Here is a 21,958-nt window from a genome sequence, read left to right on the forward strand (position 1 = left end):
GATTCATATCAGCCATGTGAATGAACCTTCCAAAGTATCCTTCTATGGTAGTTAGTCTTACATCTCTTAAGTCCTTCCTCCTTCAACCCTAGTTCACTTCTTTCCCTTTTTGTTCAACATATCCCTCAAGGTCATCTGATCTGACTTTTAGTCTTCTCCATAAGTTTCACAGCTGAGTTGGAGTCTGATGGAAGAGGCCTTGTTTACTCAACTCAAACTGGTAATGCTACAAAGGGTGACTTCTTCAACCATTGTATATTGTCCAGTACAACTTCAAATTCATACTTTTTTAATAAGTCTCATAGCACAGTGATGAAAAAAATGTCCCCCTTCCACCTAGTAAATAATGCAAATAAGTAATGAATATAACTTAGCACCGCCCACCGCAGAAGTTTCCTCCCCCACTGATGCTCCTGCAGGTGCCGCAGCCTCTGTCCCCTCCTGGATGGCAATCGCGTCGCCGCTGGCCCTTTCGGCACTGGTGGTTGGTAGTAATAGTGCACCTATAAAAGCAAGTACTCCTTTTTAGATGCCTGCACACCTCCCCCTATTTTACTAGTTGTACTTTTTTCACCAGGAAGGAAGATTGAAAAAACAGTTACGTACAACATGAATCGTTGTGACAGTGTAACTACTCCAAATTGCGTCCTAATGTACAGCAGTCACATTATAAAGAGGTTAGTTTAAATTTATTACATGGTCCCTAGGGTCATCTAATCTACTCCTACTCTAGTCTTTGGAAAGTTAGCCTGAGCCATATAACCATTTTTAGATCTGGGTCTACTGCTTTGCCCATGTTACCTCGCAGCTTGTTGCACAGTAAGAAAGACCCCATTGAGGCCACATGAGTGTTGCATACAATTGACAAACCAGTATTGTTAGTCCCTTTTGCTTATCCATAATCTTGCACTTTTTGCCATGACTGCTAAAAACTGGGATAGTTGTATTCACTGTCTAACGTGCAACATTTTTCTCATAGGCAGATGAGAAGAGAAGAAGATTGCCTTCTACGAAACAAGGGATTTGCGGAGCTTTCGAAAGATGCATGTGTAACCACTAACAGTATACGTTCAACGGTGAGAGGTCTCCCACAATTCACACATTTCTCTATCGTGCACTAGATTAACAAAATGTACAGTATTTAAACTTCTTCATTTTGCATGGTGGAGCAGGATATTGTTTTTCCTGGAAATACTTACAAGTTACAACAATACAAAGCTTGTTATTAAAAAAATAAAGTTTTTGAACTTGCACATAGACTCTGTGGTATATTTTCAGTGTCTGGGGTGTTGTGGACTGAAACGAGTGAGTGAGCAAAAGGGTCTTCTTCTGTTCTGGCCTGGGTTGTGTAAAATCATTGGGGATATATATCTAACTATCTTCGTGTGGGGGTCAGGAGTGGGACACATGACTATGACCGAGACACTTAGGTAGGTAGACTAGACGGTCAATGGATTATGGGTTCTTCTGACTGAGTTCTGTGACCAGGGTGGAAGGTCAAAGCTCCCTATCACCAACATCAACAACATCCTATTTTCTTGTGCATAGTTCTGTATGTGATTTAGTCTGTTCTGCGAACTTAGGGGCCTAGTCATTAACACCACCAAAACTAAGCTTCTCTATTTCAACCCAAGTAAGTCCTCCAGGTCCACCCTCTTTCTTGATGGAGAACCATTGGAGCGCATAAAAGAATTTGATTATCTGGGAATCAGAATTTCTCATAATTTGAAGTGGCAGCCCCATATTGATAAAATGCTTTTGAACCACAAAAGGGTGACTGGTGTTTTGGGGCGGGAACATCGCATGTCCATCTCTAAGCCCATTGCCCCTGCCCTAGATATATATGCTGCAAAGGCTGTGGGCAGCGCCCTTTATGGTGCCGAGCTGTGGGGTTTCGAATGTATTAGTGCACTTACCACTTCTGAAAATAAGTTCCTTAGGGAACTGGCATCCCTTCCGATGGGTACCCCCATCAAACCACTATTGAGTGATCGGGGCCGCCGCCCTATTCGGGACTTAGCTAGGCTACGACCTCTTTTATACTGGGCCAGGTTATGGCGGACCCCCGAGCTCTCTAAGTACCTTGATGGCTTGATAGAGGTTATGAACCTTAATGGTTCTCATAAAGTCAGTTGGATCCGCAACATTAAGAAGCTTTTGAGTGAAATTGGTTTGCCAATTAGTTGGGAGCGTGGAGCTTCCGTATCCAAGCTTGAACTTAAGCGAGTCTACTGGGACTGGGTGGATGAGCAAGATCTAAGGGACCCAAACCAGGGTAGGCTGACCAAGGAGTTTAAACAGCATAAAATCAAGCCTCGCTTGGAGCCTTACCTGGACCTTATTGTAAAACCAAGGGATAGATCGCTGTTCATCCAGTTCAGGTTGGGGAATGTACCTTTACATGATTACACTTGTAAGTGGAAGCCCCCGTACCAAACCCCATCCGAGTGCCCTACCTGTAATGGCGTTACTGAAACTATTGCCCATGTTTTTTTTGTGTGCCCAGCCTACGCAAAGCCGAGACAGAGATGGTTAAAACCTACATGTTTACTGCTCGGCACCAGGAATCATTCCGTAGCTTTGAGAATTCTAAAGACCGACACCAGCACACGTCTAGTTTGTGGTGTTGCTAAATTCTTGAGTTGGGCCTGGGTAATAAGAGCAAAATCTTTGAGATGACTCAGTTTTTAACAAAACCTTCTTAATTTTTACTTTCACAAAGCTTCTACTGTTTAATATGCCTCTTAATCTATTTATTGTATTATGGATGTTTTTATTGTAACTAATTCTGCAAACTGTAAAGACCTATGAATTGTGGTCTTCTTTTTATTTTTTATCCTGTGTATGTGCTTTTATGATATCACGTGTTTATCGAAATAAAGCTTTGAACTGAAATGATTGTGTATGTGCAGAGAATAATAACCACAACAGTAGTAGAAGTATACTAACTGAACAAAAATTAGCAGGCCAACATATGGTTGTGCATTTTTGTTGGTGGGAAGTGACAAAGACTGGAGAATACAGAGGACAACGCAAAAGACAGGAGTGGACCCAGTGGCTACAGCTATTCTATCACAGCTTTATTCAAAAGAATACCTTAACTAAAGAGTGGCCAACAGGGCAAGCTTAGCTACACACAGTCTAATAGTAGTAGCACAGAGAGTCTTGGGGCAGAGGCAGTTTGAAGGAACTGAAAGTCAGGGATGGCATTGGATAGTTACCAAAAATTTGGAAAACAAATTTAAGACCAAAGAAGGTTTTGCTAACATTGAATTAGGAAGGAGGATTAATAGGTTGGAAAAAATAAGGTGCGTTAAAAAGTTAGGGCAATATAATTGTTAATAATATAAGCACTGTAGGACTTACTGGGGCCAGCAGCAGGATCCTCGGTAGAGGAGCGCTCCTGTGGTTGTCCCGCCAACTCGGACCCCGTCTTCTTGCCCTTGGGTGGTGCTGATCATGTAAGAAATAATAAAGAAAGAGAAACATTAAGTGCTGTGAAACAAAGACCTCATTCAAAAATCCTCTCAAACATTTTAGGGAACAACAATTCCAATAAAATTGACTTCGAAATGACTACTGGCTTGCAAGATCCACAGACCGTCTATTTATAGAACACTAATCAAATGTGCCATAAACATTCTGATTGCAGAATACTAACGAAGCCAGTATCCCCTGACCTTTCCCACACCACCTATTCAAGAATCCAGACGGGCCAATTGTTCAGTAAGTCGGCATTTCAATTTTATTTTTGCCCGCAAACATGCATAGATGATGAGATGGAGGACACATGCATACATTTGTACATACACATATTTGTTGGTTGCTTGCGTCACAACTGCTACTGACTCACCTGACCATGCTATTGCTGTGCTAAGCCTACCACTCAGTAAACAAACTCAAACCGGTTCTATGGAGGGGTGGGGTAAATAAGAACTAACTAAGCATTCAGTGACAGAGGAGGCGTCATGCAGACCGTTAAAAAAATATGAACTAATACTATCCATCCACCACTATTTCTCTAAAGGACAATGTAAGGACTAGACTCTAGCAATAGCATCAACTAACTTCAGTTCTCTAAAAACTCTAACATCAATAATCAGCAGCCCAAGCTAGCGCTAAGTTACAAACCAGTAAGAGAAGTGGCGAGCAGCACCTGTGTCATACAATAACAGAAGAATATGAGACTGAATTGATCTGCAATGTAACTAAGCGCACCAGTAACCGTGTTACTTATTCGTCCAAGAATTATACACAATACTTATACTACTATAATATTAAATTATTAATATTACTAGCTACTCACCAAGCCCCACGACTTCAACACCTATCAGGTCCAACAGGTCCTGCTCCCTGTCCAGAATGTCTGCCCACCGGTGGGCCAGCTGTTGGAGGGTACGCTGGATTTCCGAGCGACGGTAGACTGCCGGACAAACCTTCGCCCACCGGCGGTGGCGCTCTTCTGGAAGGTAACCGGACCCTGGCCTGCCGCCTGCTGCCAAGGTCAAGGGGAGGTGGCGCTGGATGAAAAAAACCAGGGCGGCCACCTCCGCCTCCCCGAAAAGATTCCGGGCCTGCACCCCTGCAGGTCACATTCTGCCGCAAGGCAGCCGGCTCTTGGGCGCAGGCGCCTTGCCCTTCGAGCCGGTTCTGCTGCTCCCCTTTGCCCTGGTTCTGGGGTGGAGGTGGAGGTGGAAAAGAAAAGTTAGAACAAAAGGAAAAAAAGTTAGGGGGAAGAAGTAGGAGCTTAAATAAAGAAGTAAAATAAAACAGTAGAAAAGCTAAAAAAAAAAGGTGGAAAAGTAGAAATAAAATGCGAAATATAAACTTAGGGACAGAGAGAGATAGATGAGAAGTAAAAAAAAGTAAGAAAAACTGTGAAAATAGGTAAAGATTGAACAGATATAAGGTGGATAGAAAACTAGGCCCAGAACCATAGCATAGAGTTTGAAAAACAAGATGGCCGCGCCCATCGCGACCAGGTGGGTAAGTTTGCGCGAGATTTCACGCGAACATGCACTTTGTCAGTGTGAACAAGTAGTTGTGTTCCCGAACAAGACGTGCACCGTGCGAACGCGTTATTCGCGACCCGGAAGAGGAAGTAGGGGACACGGGCGGGCGGGACAATTGAAAAACAAGATGGCCGAGCCCATAGCCCACCACATGGGTAAGGTCACACGCTACAATCCCCCGAACACGCAGACAGCGCCCCGAACACGCACTACACGCTCCCGAGTAGGAAAAACGGCTCACGAATGGGACCAGCAAGCTACTACGCAATATCGTGAAGCTACGCGAAGCTCGCGTAGTGCGAGAACGGCTTCGCGTAGCTTCGCGTAGCGCGACTACGCGTACTAAGCCCACCCTTACATATTTCATACTTGTCTGCAGTACATCTAGGACCAATGTAATGTTGTACAAGGTGACTAGTTCACCATTTTACAGTCCATTATATTGGTCTCCACATTGTGTCAGTTAGAACTGAGACATTGCCTCTGTTTTTTGACACATCACTGAATTTAGCTAAAAGAAAAAATCCTCACAATTCTCTCTGGGATCATTGCGCCGACGCAAATGTCTTACCACTCCACATTACCCTCAGTCTCTTATGTGTAATGATACCTCACATGTGTGGGCGAGCCAACGCCTGCAACTGGGAAGGGCCAAAATCATAGAGATTGAGGAGATAGCACAGTGAATTAAGTGCTATATGTTTCAAAAAAGAAGTTTTTAGGTGATTCTGCATTGGACACCCACACAAGTGAGGTATTATTTTTGTCGGGAGATCAAGGGGATCTCTGTGTGGAAGGACATTGGTGCCAGAATGGTGATCCCACACAGAAATGTAAGGAAAATGTGATTTACTTTTAAGCTATATTTGAGATTTCCAGGGGATTCTGGGTAGGAAATCGTTGGGGGATCCTTGCAAGCCACACATCCCTGGACTCCCCGCGTTGTCTAGTTTTCAGAAATGTATGGCTTTGGTAAGTTGCCTTAGATGACCATTAAGCCCAGTACCAAAAAGGTAGGGGCCCGCCTTGCACAACCAGGTACTCTTGTGAAAGATAATTTTGATGTTTCCGCAATACGTTTTGGGCCCTTTCCTGCAATAGATGCTTGACCCACCCCCACAAGTGAGGAACCGTTTTTGTCAGGAGACCTGGGGGCATGCTGGGTGGAAGGAAATTGGTGTAGGTCCGGTGATCCCACAACTTTCCCATACTGAAATTTGATAAAAATTAGATTTTCCCCTCTACATTTTAAATTTGCAGGGAATTCTGGGTATGAAAATATTTGGGGAGCCACACAAGTCACACCTCTATGGACTCCCCCAGGTGTCTAGTTTTCAGAAATGTATGGGTTTTGTAGGTTTCCCTAGATGGCCGCTGGGCCCAGGAACAAAAGCACAGGTGACTCCCTCGCAAAACAAGGTCTTTTTTGTAATCAATAATTTGAAGTATCCGCAGTACGCTATGGGCGGTTTCCTGTTGCGGGGACTAGGCCTACCCACACAAGTGAGGTACCATTTTTATTGAAAGACTTAGGGAATGCTGGGTAGGTGGAAGTGTGTGGCTCCACTCAAATTTCAGAACTTTCCATCACAAAAATGTGAGGAAAATGTATTTTTTGTAAAACACATTTTGAGGTTTTCAAGGGATTCAAGGTTACAGAACTTAGTGAGAGGACATACAAGTCACAGTATCCTGGATTCCCTTGAGTGCCTACTTTTAGAAAATGAATTGTTTAGTTAGGTTTCCTAGGTTACGGCTGAGCTAGGGTTCAAAATCCATAGCTAGGCACATTGCAAAAAAACGGTCACTTTTCACAGGAAAAATGTGATGTGTCCATGTTGCTTTTTAGGAAGTTTCCAGTCGCTGGAACCAGGCCTACCTAGACAAGTGATGCAACATTTTCATTGGGAGACTTTGGGGAATGCTGGGTGTGTGGAAGTTTGTGGATCCACGCAGATTCTAGAACTTTCCATCACAGAAATGTGAGGAAGATGTGTTGTTTTTTACAAAGTTTGAGGTTTGCAAGGAATTCTGGGTAGCAGAACCTGGTGAGAGCCACACAACTGATCCCATCCTAGATTTCCATGGATCTCTAGTTTGAAAAATGTATAGGTTTGCTAGGTTACCTTAGGTGCTGGCAGAGCCAGGGTCTAAAATCCCCAGCTAGCCACATTACGAAAAAAGGGTCAGTTTTCACTGGAAATGTGTGATGTGTCCACATTGCATTTTGGGCAGTTTACTGTTGTGGATACTAGGCCTACCCACAGAATTGAAGAACAATTTTTATTGGGAGAATTTGGGGAATGCTGGCTGGCTGGAGGTTTGTGCCTCCCTACAGATTTTGGAGTTTTCTATCACAGGAATGTGTGAAAGATGTGTTTATTTTGGCAGTTTGTGATTTGCAAGAGGTTCTGGGTAACAGACGCTAGTGGGAGCCACACAAGTCACCCAATACTGCATTTCCCTGGATGTCTACTTATCAAAATTGTATAGGTTTGCTAGGTTTCCCTAGGTGGCGGCTGAGCTGGGGTCCAAAATCCACAGCTAGACATATTGCAAAGAAAGGGTCAGTGTTCACTGGAAAAAGTTGATGTGCCAAGGTTGCATTTTGGGACGTTTCCTGTCGTGAGTAGTACACCTACACACACAAGTGAGGTACCATGTTTATCAGGAGACTCTGGGAAAGGCTGAGTTCCTGGAAGTTTGTGGTTCCACACAGATTTCAGAACTTTCCATTACAGAAATGTGAGCCAAATGTGTTTTTTTTTACAAAGTATGAGGTTTGCAAGGGATTGTGGGTAACAGAACCTATTGAGAAGCACACAAGTCATCTCATCCTAGATTCCCCTGTGTGTCTAATTTTTAAATATGTATAGGATTGCTAGTTTTTCTAAGTGCCGACTAGGCTAGGGTTCAAAATCCACAGTTAGGCAGTTTTTACTGGATAAATGTAATGAGTCCACATTTTGTGTTGGGCATTTCCTGTGGCAGGCACTAGGCTTACCCACACAGGTGAGGTACCATTTTGATTGAGAGACTCAGGGGAACACAGAATAGTAGCACAAGTGTTATTACCATTTAACTTTCTTTTCATTTCTGCCTTCCTAATGTAAGACAATGTGCAAAAACTAAGTTATTTTGAAAAATGTCAGCTAATTCATATGCTTTTATGGGAACTCACAATTCCAGTGATGTGCAAATAACCACTGCTTCTAAACTCTATATTTCGTTCGTATTTAGGAAATATATATGTTTCCTTGTTACCTATTTTTTACTCTTTATATTTTGCCAAATGAATTGCTATATAACCAGTAAACAATCAAAAACCTTTACAAGATGCAGCACAGTTATTGGCTCTGGGTAGCTTGGGTCCTTGGTGAACCTACAAGTCTTATATGTCACCGCAACCAGAAGGGTACATCAGACATAATGGTATATAGCTTTTAAAAGTATGCCATACATAGAAGAAGTTACAGAGAAAAATGTTGGCACAAATGGCTGTTTTTTCCAACTCAATTTCAATATTTTTTTTATTTCAATTGGTAGTTTCGATAGAAAAACCTTGAAGGATCAACACAAATGATGCCTTGCTTAATTCAAAAGGCTCTCTACTTTTCATAAACATATAGTTATCCGGGATCCATTATTGGTTTCAAACCCATTTCTAACACTAACTCCGAAGGAAGCTGAAAGCAAAAAAAATTGAAAAATAGGCTATGCCCCAGTAAAATGTCAAAACTGTGCAGACAATTTTATGTTTCTGACAAAAATCTGCCTGTTACTGAAAGTGAGAAAGTGGTGATTTCAGCACCAGAAACCCTTTGCTGATACCTGTAGGAAAGTAGGTTCTGCTTTTATGGTTACCCCCACTTTTTGCCTGCTGCTATGTTGTTTCTGACTAGTCTGACTGGGATCCTGCTAACCTGGACCCCAGACTCAGTGCTGTCTTCTCTAAATTGGTATGGTAATTACTTAGATACATCCCAAATTGCACACTCCTGTACCCTAATCAGTCCCTAGTATATGGTACTGAGGTACCCAAGTCATAGGTACAACAGGGGTCCCCCATGGACTGAAGCATGCAGTATGTCACCCATGGGGGACCACTCAAACTGTAACTACAGGCCTGCCATTGCAGCCTGTGTAAGCTGGTGCTAGCACTACTTATGAAAGTTATAGGTTTTCCTATATCCAAGGTCACTGCACTTAAAACCTATAAGTCACTCCTAAAGCAGACATTTCCATAATGAAGGCATGGTGGTTGGTTCTAAGTGTGAGAGTGCCCCTGCATGAGCAGGACACCCCTACAACCTTCGGAGCCCATTCTCCCGGGCTGTAAGTGCACCAGCCATTATGATACATAGAGTGGCCTTGTATCATTCTCATGACTCAGCTAAATCTCTAGGAATCACCCTGGACAAGCTTCTGAATATGAAGACTCATATTAGCAATGTGTGCAAGGGAGCTAACTTCCTTCTGAGGACACTCAGGAATCTCAAACCTTTCCAATCTCAAGCAGACTTCAAGCAAGTGGTCCAAGCGCTTGTTTTGCTGAGGCTTGACTATGGCAGGGCCACGCTTTGTGGCCTCCCCAATTATACTTTGGCCCCTCTAAAGGCATCATTGAACGCGGCAGCCAGATTGGTTACGGGCACCAAGCGAAATGCTCACATCTCCCGGTCTTAAAATATCTAAACTGGCTACCCTATGAAGCTAGAATTCAACTAAAGATTGCCTGCCTATCGTACAAAACCCTCCACTTCAACCCCCCCACTATCTAGCGCAAAAGCTAGAACTATCCGGAGGGGGTTGACTGTCTAGGAGTGCTAATTCCCTCCTTGTGAAACCTCAGATCTTCCGCAAAAAGAGAACATGCCAACGAGCATTCTCTGGCTCTGCACCAAACATTTGGAACTCTCTTCCACCGGAAATTCGTAGAATCTCTTCCAAGGGTGCTTTCAAACTGGAAGTAAAACTATTCCTCATGAATAAGTTCTTACCTCAATAATATGTGGGACTGTCAGCTCTAATCGCATCGGACATACTCTAGAATTTGTTGTTAATCTTGTATATTATTATTCTATTTGCTCCCCTTATGTCATTATGTTTCTTCGACTAGCCCATTCTACTGTTATGTGAGCCCTATCTGATTCAATGCCTATAGAGATTCCCCATTTGACTCATATACTGAACAGTTACCTTCCTTTCCATCAAATTGCAAAGCGCTCTGATATCCTGCGGGATCAAGTTTGCACTATATAAAACTTTATAAATAAATAAAATAAATAAATAAATCATTAAGATGATGACCATCTCCAAACTGGCTTTAACGAACCCTGTCATGTTTGATATCAAACATGTTGGAATCATACCCCCATTCTGTAAATAGACATGATGCTGCCAACCAGAGACCCAATTCTGCCCTCCTGCTGCTGAGCTAAGCTTGGGCAGATGAAGATAGAACAATAGGTATCCTGTCACAGGGAGGTGTGACCACTTCCCCGACAGGGTTTAGTGCATTGGGGCTGGGTTGGAGGTTGCATAGTCCAGTTCAAACCAGCTCAGGGTGCTGTTGGCTCCTGCTCTTACGTGAAACTAAACAAAGGATATCGGAGTATCCCGCCCAATGTCAGACACCTCCCTGGGAGTGTCCCTGAATCTTCTCATCCCTTTCCTTAGGGTACTTAATGGCTTAATTGAGGGTGGGTCCATAGATTTGTTGTGTGCCAAGATTCATTTCAAGACACCCTTTCTTCTTCGACTGTCTGGGCACTCTGGACTTCACTGGACTTCTCTCTGGGCATTAAGATTGAAACTAGGTAGATCCCTGTTGCTTATGGTCTTGTTGCCCTGCTCGTCCACTGTAATGTCTTTGCCTCCGGTCCATACAGGAACCTTCCGAGGCCTGTGGACATCTAAGACACCTGAAGGAATGTCCCTTGACTGCATCTGCAGGCACCATAACATAGCCAACTGGTCTACTGATCCTGGGCTCCCATGGACTCCGAAAGGCTCAGCAACACAGGTGGTGGTTCTTGACATGAGGCCAGCCCTGTCCTCTCAACAAGGTGGAGGCCAGTATGCCTCATCAGAGCTGCAGGAAACAAACTGCTGTGCACCGCTTTGACTTGCTGTTGCAAAGACTTGTTGCCTTCCTTCCTCCAAAATCTTTGGGCTCGAAGTAGGCCCAATCTCGAGCATCTCCTGTGACCAAGAACTTCATCCTAACTGCGTCACTTGCACCGTGGGACTGCATCTTTGGAGCCCTGCTTGATGTCCTCTTGTGACTCTGGTGCCTCCTGCCTTTGGGTTCTCCTGCGGGTCTCCTTTGATTTTTGTAGGCTCCCTGATTGCTCAGGCCTGCCCTGACTCCGCTCCTTGTGGTGAGTCATCTGTACCTTTCTGGTCCAAACACCATACCTTCATCACGTTCCATGTTGGTTGCAGTTGCAAAGGCTTGTAGGTCCTCCTCACGGACACCGACCACTCAACTCTCAACATCCGACATGGGATAGCCTGTGCATGACTCCTGGTCTTCACAGCATTGCCTGATCTGCAGAGTAGCAGTGTGAAGCTCACCATCAGCTCTCCGTCAACACTTGACATCGGTTGGCATTCATATTCTGAACCTCTTGGTCACTCCTGAGTGGCATAGACTCTGTGCCGGTCTGCTTGCAGGTGCTTCTAAACTTGAATCAACCTTTGTGTTTCACCGGACACTTTCACCTTCTCCATCAGCGGTATCTTCCTGAAGTCCTCCATTGAGTTTGACAGCAGTTCCCGATGTCACTTCACACCTATGCACCCAGCTTCCCTGGTGTAGGCATCCTGGTTCCTAGGTTATCCACAGGTGGGGTGGCTCTCCAACCTTCTGTCTTCCACTATTCAGGGTCCACTGGGAAGGGTCCTTCTACTTAAAATGTGCAACAGCAACTTACCCTTTGACTTGTATTGAGATCACTGTCCTGTTGCCACTCTGCATGCAACCTCTGTGGGGTTATTGGTTACTTACCTCGGGTGGTTCCTTGGGTCCGCGGCACTTCTACGCCTTCTGGGTATAGTCTTGACTTGAGTCTTGGTTCACATTTCACTATTTAACATCTGTGCTACTTACCTGTTTCTTTTTTTTTTTTAAATATATTTATTGAAAGTTCACAGCAGCAAAATGTACATTAAAATCATCAGTATATATAAATATATCAACGTAAAATATAGACATATATAAATACACTTGATAATGTAATAAATACAATATAAGCAGCATTATCCAGCAGCAATATTTGACGGGAGAGACAGAGATAAATAACAGGGTAAAAGCCAATCATACAAAGCATTGACCATGACATCCCGCAATATAATCTATGGGGCCACACATCTTGACTTCCTCCAACTAGCCACTGGCGCCCATACACGTAAACCCATTTCTCTGGATTTAATTCCTTTAAGGGCATAAAGTTCTGATTCAATATTGTGAATCCCTAACAACCTACACATCCACATTTGGAAGGTTGGAGGCTCCACATCCTTCCATGCAGCAGCAATTAATATCCTGAGAACAGCTGTCGAAATAAAAACCAGCGCCTCTATCTCTATGCTCAAACCTAGCTTTGCATCACAACCAAATATTAAAAGTGTAGGGGATAGGTCAATTTTAACAGCTAGCAGCCCCTCTAAAAACTTTTCAATTTCATTTTTAATCGGTCCCAAGTTTACACAATTACAAAACATATGTAATACGTCTGCTGGCCCATTACCACACCTAGGACAATTGTGGTCTAGTCTCTTGCCCCATTTAAACAATTTAGCTGGTGTATAGTATAAATTAAAAAGAGTCTTAAAATGCTGTGCTCTTAGATTTGATGATCTCAGAAACCTTTTGTCCATTACCAATGCTCTGTCAAGATCAATGTCAGGATCCTGCAGTTTGGAGGCCCAGCTCTCCTCCACCTTAATCAAATCATCGGGGAGACTCTCCATAAGTATCCTGTACAAATCCTTGATTCTATGACCTCCACCTTTCAAATAATCTAATAGAGCACAGCCATTAGATATATTCAGACCCGGTCTTTTCGACTTAATGATATTAACCAGCTGCATATACTTAAATTCTTGAACACCTTGCAATGAAAACCGTGTCCTCAGCAATTCGAGAGGCCTGCAGACGTCTTTAATCATTACTTGGCCTAATGAAGTGATCCCTTGTCTTTCCCAATATTTCCATGGGCCATCGTCACTTAGATACGGAAATAGATCTGAGTTCCATAATAGGGTGTGCTGATTATACTTTGGGATGTCCTGATCTTTACAAATAGAAGACCATATCCCCCAAATATCTCCAAGAATCTTATAACCAGATGCTTTAAAGAAACGTTTGTCATGTTTCCTTGACAATATCCCGTGTACTTCCCCCCCCCAGTGCCAGGTGATAAATAGTGGGGATGACTCCCTGGCTATATCTAGCATCATCTGGGAAGAAAAGCACAGACATCCCTGTAAGGAGGCAGGCCCAGTTGTAGTACCTGAGATTGGGTATTCCCAACCCCCCCTTTTCTTGGGGTAGGGACATGAGCCTATTAGATCTCCTAACCTTGCCATACTGCCATACAAAGTTCATAAATATAGACTCCATTTCCTTTATCAATGCATCTTCAATTCTGAAAGGGATAGACCTAAATTTATATAAAATTTTAGGGAAGATAGACATTTTAATGACATTGACCCTTCCTATAACTGATAAATGAAGTTTGTCTATTCTCCTTAGATCCTGTTTGATTTTGATCAGTAGTGGCTCAAAATTATCTTTGATGATGTCCTTTGGCTGGGCATTGATTATGATTCCTAAATAGACAACTGAGTCCAGATATCTATTATCCGCTTTATTTATATTACCGGTGCATAATACCTGCGTTTTAGCTACATTAAGACGATATCCAGATAGTCTCCCAAATTCAGAAGTGATTCTAACAATTTCATTCAGGGCACTATCAGGATCCGTGGTTAAGATAGCGACATCGTCCGCATAGGCGAGTACTTTAGTCTGAAATCCATTGGTGACAACTGGCTTAATTTTGCTATTCATTAATAGATTTATTAGAGGATCTATATACAGAGCAAAAAGAATGGGTGAGCACGGGCACCCTTGTTGCGTGCCCCTTGATATATGGATCTTCCCCGACTGCTCAGCCATAAGATGGATCCTAGCCGTTGGATTCGCATACATAGCACAAATTGCCTGTAACAATTTCGGGTCAAAACCTCTGTCTCTCATTACCCTCCACAGAAAGCTCCACCTGACACGGTCGAAGGCTTTTTCCGCGTCAAGAAGGGTCATAGCGGCCCTCCCCCCATCGGCAGCATGTATATCAAATAATGTGATGGCTCTCCTTATATGATCGGTCGTGCCTCTGCCTGGAATAAAACCATGCTGCCAGGGAGAAACCAGGGTCCCAATGATCCCGGCCAGCCGTGTCGCCATAATTTTAGCGTACAGTTTATTATCACTGTTTATTAGTGATATAGGTCTGTATGAACCGGGGCTCTCTTTCGGTTTCCCCTTCTTATGGAAGACCACAATATTTGTTTCGGTCCAGGATTCCGGGATAGCCCCGGTATTGATAACCCCGTTAAATAGATCCAATAGTAGGGGTGTTATTGCTTCCCTTAAACATTTATATACTTCCAAAGGAATGGCGTCGGGACCTGCCGCCTTGCCAGATGCTAAATCCTGTAATGCCTCGGATAATTCATCTATAGTTATGCTACATTCCAATTTTTCTCTCTGACTAGAGGTAAGTTTGGTACCCATTTCCGGCCAATTTATACCCGGATCATCATTTTCTGGCTCTTCCTTATAAAGCTCTTGGTAAAATCTTCTGAAGACATCAAGGATTTCATCTGACTTTTTATAAATCTGATCTCCTTCCTTTATTTCAGTTATGATATTCCTTGAAGGGGGGCGTGGCTTGGATGCCGAGGAGGTAGGCAGCGTGAGCTCGGAGCTCCGTGCCCGATCCCGGAAAATATCCTGAATATCTGATCGGACCCCGATGTAACCAGTATCATCCGGTACTGGAAGGCACTGCGGAGGGCCCGGGGCCCACGGAAGACGACACCGAGCCATTCCACAGCGATATTTTGGCTTTGAAAGTTGGACCCAGGCGAGAAGTCGCGGACCCCAAAATGGCGGCGAGGGCATGAGACTCTGAAGCGACGGAGACATCTGCCTGGAGACCTGCTAAGGACTGCTCCCTGGTGACACAGGGGTGTTGACGGCTGAATCGCGCCTCTCCCCACAGGTGCTGAGTGGACCTTGGGCGCGCCCTCGGGCGAAGACTGGGGACTCCCCCTGGTAGGGGCGACGACAGTGCGATAGTGACCCAGCGACGAGAACCCTGGGCCCCTGGCACGACTGGCGCCGGCCGGGCTGCGGTCATTCAGTGTTTCCTGCGTTTTGGAGATAACTTCGGACCCGGGAGCCCTGCTGTAGGGTGGAACCCAACGGCAAACGGAGGACGTCCAGGGCAGTACCCGAAGGCCACCGAACGAGCCGGCCCAGATGGGGAAGACGAAAGGGAAGGGAGATGGCGCGACCGATACTGAGGCCGCGGAGGGAGCGGAGCGAGACCAAGCAGCATTGCAGCGGATGCAGGATCGTATCCTGGAGGCCATCGCCACCACAAAGGACGCCCTGCAGCAGGATATAGCTCAGGTGGCGACGAGTTTGGGCCTCCTGAAGGCCGACCATGACAAACTTAAGGACAGGGTGAAGTCCGTGGAGACCACGGTTAAAGAATTAGCCCCGGGCCAAGCCACAATGAAGGCCCAGATAGCGGACGTGATGGACCGTCTGAAGGTGCTAGAAAGGAGGGCCGAAGATGCGGAAAACCGAAACAGGCGCAACAACGTTCGCCTAGTGGGCCTGCCGGAAAAAATCGAAGGCGACAACATGGTGGGCTACCTTGATAATTGGTTGCGGACGGAGGTGGCACCGGAAGGATTGTTCCCCTTCTTCTCCCTGGAGCGGGCACATAGAGTTCCAGCGCGCCCGCCAGCCTTGGGCCTTCCTCCTCGCCCAGTGGTGTTTAAGTTGCTCCACTACCGGGACAGAGACTGGCTCCTACAGAGGGCGAGAGAAGCGGGGCCATTTCAAGTGGATAACAACAGAGTCACCATGTTCCCGGACTATACCTTTGAGACGCAGCGGCTCCGGGCAAACTTTCTGTCCCTCAAACGGGAGCTCCGCCAGGAAGGCATCAAGTACTCCCTGTTGTTCCCTGCCAAGCTAAGAGTGGTGGTGGATGAGAAAACATTATTCTTCACGACCTCCGCGGACGCTTGGGACTGGTGGGACACTTATAAAGCGGGTACGGATGGTGCTAAGGCCAGGGAGGAGGAGGCTAAGGTTGCGCAACCGGTCAGGCAATCCCAACGGATCAGGAGAAACCGCAAGAGGACCGGAAAACCATCGGTGTCGCAGACGGAGGCGGAGAGGCAGGCGGCACTGCAGGCGGTAGTGGACTTATCTAGGACCGCCAGGAGTCGGTCCGGGAAGGGCACGGAATCGGAAGACCCGGGCACGGGCTCAGAGACTGGACAGTCGGAATTTGGTGGAGCCCGGGGCCCTATTGTGACGCCGCAGACTTCGGGGGAGATACTGGAGGCGTGTTGAACTGAACTGGTGGAGTGAACTCGTTGGTTGGACACCGGGGCACTGGGCCCGCAGCAATGGAACGTTATTGATTGAGGTTTTGGGGAGCTGTAAGGTGGGGATTGTGGGATGGAGTGCACGGGGCTGATTTGTTTTGAGGTTACATTGCATTGAGCCACGCCTTACTGGCCCCTAAGGTCACCGCAGTGGGGACTGCGACTATTGCCGCCTCTCCTTGAGGGGTGGTCGGGAGTGTTGGTTTGGATGGGGGTACTTCCAGTTGCGGGGGGGCCTGTCCTGGGGGGGTGGGAGATGCGAGCAGTTGGGGTTGCTCGGGGGGTAGTTGTTGTTGGAGGGGTTCAGCTTCCTGTTTGGAGAGGGTGGGTGGGTGGACCCGTGGTCGCGGGACTTATGCGGACATTGTTCTTTGCTCTTTGGTCCGGTTGTGTAGGGGGGGATGGCTAGTACTGGGGCGCTGAAATGTGTGACCTGGAATGTGCGGGGTATGCAATCCATGACGCGCAGACATAAAGTCCAGGCGTACCTCAAACGTAGGGGGGTTCATATAGCTTTCCTGCAGGAGACGCATCTTAACAAGCAGGAGGGGGCTGCTCTGCAGAGGCGCTGGAGGGGGCAGTTATTTTACACGACATTTTCGGCTTTTGCAAGGGGGGCACTGATCTGGATATGGGCGGGGGTCCCCTTCCAGGTCTCGAAGTCAGTGGTGGACCCGGAGGGCAGATATGTAGCGGTGGAGGGGAGGCTGAGAGGCAGGGTGATATCTCTCTGTAATGTGTATGCTCCTAATGTAGACCTACCCGCCTTCTTGTCTACCATCTCGGGCAAACTGGCGGGTTATTTGGCAGGACCGGTCCTTTTGGGGGGGGACTTCAACTCGGTTGAGGATGTGTTACTAGATAGATCCCATCCCCCGCTGCGCGCGTCCCCAGTGCATAGGGTAGCTAAGCGTAGGTTGGAATGGCAGGAAAGCTGGGCCCTCACGGATGCATGGAGGGCGTTGCACCCTACCACTAGGGACTATTCCTTTCACTTGCACCTACATGACCTGCACGTGAGGCTGGATGCGTTTCTTTGTTCGGCGTGTGTGCTCCCGGCGGTGGGAGGGGCGGAATACTTGGCCAGGACGCTATCGGACCACAACCCTTTGTTGATATCTCTGGAATGGATGGTGACTGTTAACTGCGTGCCAACATGGCGCCTGCAACCTGACACCCTGGATGACTTGTTGTTCAGGGAGGCCCTGGGTGAACGCATTGAGAGATATTTTGAGGTGAACAGTGGATCGGCCTCCACTAGGGCGGTCGAATGGGATGCGTTTAAGGTGGTGGTGCGGGGACACTGTATTGGACACACGGCAGGGGCTCGGAAAACACTGCTGGATGACTTAGATAAGGCTGAGACGCGGCTGAGGGACCTAGAGAAGAGGCGCCCGAATCACCCTGAGTTGCAGGAGGGGCTTAGCGGGGCACGGGAGGGGCTGGCGGTAGAGCTAGAGCGGCTGCGCAGTTTTGATCACAAGGAGTACATGGCAAGGGCGCATGCGGAAGGTGATAAGGCGGGGTCGATGCTGGCTTGGCTTGCTAACCCCGTCCGGAGGGGTGTGCCGATCATGGGGATCCAGGAGCCAGGGGAGGAGCCCTGCCACACTCAACCCGGGATCCTGAATAAGTTTCGTGCTTATTATGAGGGGCTCTATGAGAGTGGTGGAACGGGAGGGGCGGACGAGCTTGAAGAGTTTTTGGACGGGTTACAGTTGCCGCGAGTGGAGGACTCGGAGGCGGAAGAGCTAGGTCGGCCCATCTCTCTTGGGGAAATAGATTGTGCTGTAAAGCAGATGGCTAGAAATAAGACCCCGGGACTCGACGGACTGCCAATCGAATTTTATGGTAAATACCTAGAGCACCTTGCCCCACGGCTGCGCGAGGTGTACAACGAGGCACAGGCGAAGGGCCGACTTCCGGGCTCCATGTGCGAGGCCCTCATGATCCCGCTCCTGAAACCGGGCAGAGAGAGTGCGGCTCTGTCCTCGTATCGTCCGTTGTCTATGTTGACGACGGACTACAAGATCCTCAGTAAAATTCTGGCCAACAGACTGCTGGTGCACATGACAAGCCTGGTTCACGGTGACCAGTGTGGTTTCATACCAACACGCAACACCACTCATAACATTCGTAGGCTCACGAGACTGATGGGTGCGGCCTGGCCTGACGCCGTCTCCCCATTTGTCCTCTCCATTGATATTGAGAAGGCATTTGACAGCCTTGAATGGGGGTACTTGTATGAGGTGATGCGTCGCTTCGGGCTGGGGGACGGATATATAAAATGGACCAAGGTCCTGTACACCGAGGCGGTAGCGAGGGTTCGGGTGGGCACACTGATCTCGGGACAATACCCGATTAAACGTGGCACTAGACAGGGTTGTTCCCTATCCCCGCTCCTATTCGCGTTGGCGATGGAACCCTTCGCGGCGGAAGCCAGACTGGGCCGCCACTACGCAGGCTTATCATTTAGGGGGAGACCGCAATTCATATCCCTGTACGCAGATGACCTGCTGATGTTTTTGGCCGATGCGGGCCCCGAACTTCAGGGGGCGCGGCAGCTACTGGGGCAGTTCGGCCGGTTGTCGGGCCTGAGGGTCAACTGGCCTAAATCCTGTCTGTTCCCCCTGAGGCCGGGTGAACCGTGCCCGCTCACTGCTCAGGAACTCCGGTGGGAGCCGCGCTGCCTGCATTATTTGGGGGTCTATGTTTACCACACCCCGTCCGACCTCCTGGATGGCAATATTACTCGCTGCATCAACGCTCTGCGGGGGTCCATGGACTTCTGGGCAACTCTGCCGTTGTCCCTGGCGGGTAGAATCTCCCTGCTTAAGATGATAGCCCTGCCCAGGCTTTTGTACTATTTTAGGACGCTCCCGGTGTGGGTCCCGAGTTCTGTTTTCAAACGCCTAAGGTCATTGGTCATAGCCTTTTTGTGGGGCACGGGAAGGAGGCGCATAGCGCTCGACACCCTGTTGCGCCCCAAAGATGATGGAGGGATGGCGGTGCCGGATTTTGAAGGATACTACTTGGCCGCGCAGCTGCAGACCTTTACTCAGGAGGTGGCGAGGGTGTATAGAGGCCCCGAGGACGCGAGGATGGAAGGTACCCCGCGACATGTGCTGGCGTATATTACGCTGCACCAGAAGCTCCGGGTGGGAGACCTGACGGCCGAGGAGCAGACGTTCCGGCTTTGCTGGGACCGGGCCCGTAAGCGGGCGGGTGTCCGCTTTATGTATGCCCCCGAAATTCCGCTGGGGATGGTCACCGCCCTCCCGCATGGAGGCGACTGGTCGCGCTTACTAGGATGGGAGGAGGCGGGAATACAAATGTTGGGTGACCTTTACGAGGATGGGGTTTTGCTGCCGTTCCAGGGCCTGCAGGAGCGATTTGACCTTCCGAGGGGCGACTACTTGCTGCACGCAGCAGTCACAGGCGCCATGCAAGCTCACTGGGGGGAAGGGCTGCAGGAGCCAGGCACCTCGATGGCCTGCCAGTACACCATGATGGCGGCGGGAACCTTTAAGGCTGTCACGTGCTTGTACGCTAGGATGCAGTGGGAGGCCTTGCAGCCTTTGGCGGCCCTGAAGGCCAAGTGGGAGCTGGACCTTCAGGTGGAGATACCAGACACGACCTGGGGCCAGTTGCTAAGGCGGGCACGGAAGAGCTCGAGAAATGCCAGGTTTCAATTGATTCATTTCTATATCATCCACAGGGCATACCTCACCCCCGGGAAAATCCAACAGTATTTTGGGGCGACCGACGCTGCCTGCCCCAGATGTAATACAGTTGGGGCGGATTTGTGTCATATGCTGTGGGATTGCCCCTCCCTGGGAGACTATTGGCAGGAAGTTGGGCGGGCCCTTAACGTCGCGACGGATAGGGATATCCAGTTTACCAAAGCGGTTGGTGTCCTCCATTGGTTCCCGCACACGCCTAGGAACAAGATGACTAGTAAATTTATGGACTTGGGGCTTATTCTGGCCAAGCGGGAGATCACAAGGAACTGGAAGTCCAAAGCGGGGCCCACGTATAAAAGATGGTATGGGGAATGCCTGAGATGGGCCGCGTGTGAAAGTACCTTACGGTACCAGATGGCATGGAGGTTGAATGATGAGAAAGCTCTGGAAAGGGCGACTGCATGGGAAGTGATGGTGCAGGCGCTCCGGGATGTGGACGATGAGGGGCAGGATGGCGAGAGCGAACTGGACGGGGCGGACCCCATCACTACACAGGAGAACACACCTTAGTGAAAGATTACTGCCTCCTGCATCACACCGGACACTTTTACACTGTTAGTCCAGCGCAGAGCGACCACGGGGGAGGGTGGGTAGGAGGCTGCTTTGGAGGGATGTTGGGGTACCGAAATCTGGGGAGGGGGATGGGTGAAAACCGCAAAAGCAACCCAGGGTTATTTGCTTAAGGAAGCGATCAGGCATTGTAAGGAGCTACAAGAACTGGGCAGGGATGAGGTCAACCGCGCCAAGGCTGAGGTGACCCCCCGAATGGAGATCGACTGGATCATACTAAGCCTGTACCTGTTGTATTATAACGGATAATTGTATTGTCTGTACATTTATATTGGTGATGCAATAAAAATGATGTTAAAAAAAAAAATGATATTCCTTGAAGCAACCTGCCTTATCCGCAGAGCCAAAGCTTTACCAGCACTTTCCCCTGTTTCATACATTCCAGATCTATATGATTGATATCCAGCTGCAGCTTTTCTTGCCAATTGTATCTGGAGTTCAGCCTTGATACTATTCAGTCGCTCTAAACTTAAATTACCCTGACACCCCTGACATACATCTTTCCTGTGCTGTTCCTCTGCATCTGCCAGTTTACCCAATAAACGTTCCCTCTCTATCTTACCTCTCTTCCACATTCGTCCAACGTAGCTAATTGTCTCACCTCTCAGACCAGCTTTAAAACTATCCCAGACAACGTTACGGGGAGCACTATATCTATTTGCATCAAAAAATGACTGACACCAAGTTTTCAAATGCGAGATATAATTATTATCCATTAGGAGCTTCCTATCGAAAGTCCAAGGTCTAGCTTTTTTCCCTTGTTTACTGATAGCAATTGTTAACACGAGGGGATTATGATCCGAAATTATCTTGGGTAACCTTACTATTTCCACATTTGGAAGATAATTAGCTGTTATCATAAAATAATCCAGTTTGGTATATTTGTTGAAAGGGTGTGAAAAATACGTGAACCCTGGATTATCTCTCTTT

This window comes from Lissotriton vulgaris, chromosome 1_1 (assembly GCF_964263255.1).
Source record: "Lissotriton vulgaris chromosome 1_1, aLisVul1.2, whole genome shotgun sequence".
Lineage (NCBI taxonomy): Eukaryota > Metazoa > Chordata > Amphibia > Caudata > Salamandridae > Lissotriton > Lissotriton vulgaris.